Source organism: Chrysochloris asiatica, unplaced genomic scaffold (assembly GCF_000296735.1).
Source record: "Chrysochloris asiatica unplaced genomic scaffold, ChrAsi1.0 scaffold00014, whole genome shotgun sequence".
Classification (NCBI taxonomy): domain Eukaryota; kingdom Metazoa; phylum Chordata; class Mammalia; order Afrosoricida; family Chrysochloridae; genus Chrysochloris; species Chrysochloris asiatica.
In genome coordinates, this window is record NW_006408532.1 from 21,861,587 (window position 1) to 21,864,419 (window position 2,833).

Genomic DNA, 2,833 nt, shown 5'->3' on the forward strand with positions numbered 1-2,833 from the left:
CTGTTTAGGGTTTCATGGCTGTAAAACATTACAGGAACTGAAAGCCTCATATCTACACATAGAGCTGACTTTGTGGTTACCAACTCAATGTGTAGATATGGCGTTATTTCTGAAGTCTCAATTATAATCCCCCCTAGTTCTCTTTGGTAAATTACTATGTCTGTATGAAGTTTGACCTACTCATGGTATAATTGACTTGGTCCTTGTTGTTGTTATCAGTCAAATTGGTTCTGATTCATAGTGACCTTTATGTACAACAGAATGAAACACAGCCCTGCCCTGTGCAATCCTCATAATTATTGTGAATGCTGGAAACAATTGCTACTGCCATGGTGCCAATCCATCTCATTGGAGGAATTCCTCTTTTTTGCTGACCCTCTACCTTGCCAAGCATGATGTCCTTCTCCAGGGACAGGTTCCTCCTGATAACGTGTCCAAAGAATGAGAGATGAAGTCTCACCATCCAGGCTTATAAGGAGCATTCTGGTTGTACTTCTTCCAACACAGATTTGTTTGTTCTTATGGCCATCCACTTTAAATATTCTTCTCTAATACCATAAATCAAATGCATCAATTCTTCTGCAGTCTTCCTTATTCACTGTTCAACTTTCACATGCATATGAGACTATTGAAAATGGCTTGGGTCAGATGCACCTTAGTCCTCAAACTGACATCTTTGCTCTTGAGCACTTTAAAATAAGTCTTGTGTAGCAGATTTACCTAATGCAATATACTCTTTGAGTCTTGACTACTGTTTACATGAGTGTTGATTATGGATCCAAGAAAAATGAAGTCTTTTGATAAATTCAATATTTTCTTTATTTATCTTTTTGTTATTTATTGGTCCTGTTATGAGGATTTTTGTTTTCTTTCCATTGAGGTGCAATCCATACTGAAGGCTGTAGTCTTTGATCTTCATCAGTAAGTATTTAAGTCCTCTTTGCTTCCAGCAGGTGCTTAAAGTAGATATATGATTCATCCTACTTATCTTGGATTAAAAAAAAGAAAACACTTTTAGTTGAGTGAAAGTTTATAGACAAGATCATCAATTTTGCATTCAACAAATCATACACGTTGTTTCATTTCAATGATTGCAATCCCCTACATGCAACAACAGTTATCCCACTTTCTCTCTGTGGTTCCTATTTGCATTCCACCCATCTTCCCATTCCTTCTCAACTTGGTCATTAGAAAAATGTTGCACTTTTGATTTTGAATGATTGACAATTCTGTGGTGAGCATATCTTACTAGTGTTGTTGTCCACTCTATGTACCTATCACTTGGCTGAAAGTTGGGCCATGAGGGTAGAGTGGAAGAAAATATAGAACAAAACTAAAACAAAACAAACCTGGGTTTACTGGTCAGAAAGAGGCTGGAGGAACCTAAGGCCCTACCCTGTGCAATCCTGCCCTGTGTTGTTGTATGCCGCCAGAGGATCACCCTTGAGGTCTTGGATGTTTTTTGTAAGATGGTATTGTTAGATTGGGTGAAGAATAACTAAAATCATCCACCTATCTGAATAATATTAAGTGTGAGTATATTTGTGTGTGTATGTGTGTGTGTGAGGTAGCAAATGAGAGAGGGTCAAGAGAGAGAGAAGGAGAGAGGAAGAAGGGTTAGCAAGAGAGACTGTAGGAATATCTTTCATTGGTTCTTTTATCATGATAACTTTGAGTTATATCATCCCAAATTACTATCTGTTCCCCTTATTTGGCAGAAATTCTAGGTCACAAGTCAGTGAAAATAAAGGACAGAAGAAGGAGCTCAGGATCAAAAAAGAGAATTGTGAGGAAGGAATTTCAGAATTCTCCAGATAGGAATGAAAGTGGTGGTCCTTGTCTCCTCTTCTTTCTTTTAAAGCAGAAAGAACACTAAGTTCTAAGGCTTTAACCTGAGGTCTAAGACACTGTGTCTGGCTTTATGTGTAACTCTGTTGAAGATATTGTGTCTGGCACTATGAATAAATGAAGCATGAATCTAACTTCAGCAGTACAAAGGACACTCATATATGAAACGAGAAGTGGTATTATAGAAAAGGTAGAAAAAGCTGTTTACTTTGTTGTCTTTTAGCACTTTGGGCTTAAAGGTCTTTAGTGTGCTTTGTGAGAACCATGGTACAGAGACTGCACAAGAGATGACCACCAAATAGAGCATAAATTGGCTAAGTTGTGATGGGTGACAAGGCCATAGTCTCCACTCAGAATCCATTATGTAGAAGGGACTGCCTATTGTGATTTACCTTCCCAAGTCCCAGAACTGCAACCACAGATGACAGTTAACTTACTCCTGTTCAGGTAACATCAAATAATACCCAGAGGGACCATTTTAGTTCTGTTTTTTATAAAGTGAAAAACAAACAAACAAAAAAGATTTATTGAGAAGTCTCCTATCGACAAGCTTAAGTACAGATAAAACTGGCGTAGTGCTCTCTTTATTAACAATGGCTACGGGAAAATGTCTGTGCTTTACCTTTGGTACGGATCCTATTCTCCATGGAGCTGCTGGGTTAGATATTTTCTCTGTGATGACAAATCTAAGAAAGGAGCTCTAAAGTCCACAAACACCAGTTGAAGCCTGCAAAGGGGCAATGTGGAAAATGGAGAAAGAGTGAGTAAGGGTATCTTAGTTGGGAGTAATTCAATGTTAATCTTTTGGTTCAATGCTAATCCCCATCAGATTGGCTCATGTGACACCTATCACTTTGTTTGAAACACCTATATTCATTCATTATAATGAATTCTCAAGCTGGGGGAACTGAAGAAAAAATTCAAGCCTCGACTTTCGCTATTAAAAGATTCACTGGGCAAATTATTGAATGATGCAGAATGCATC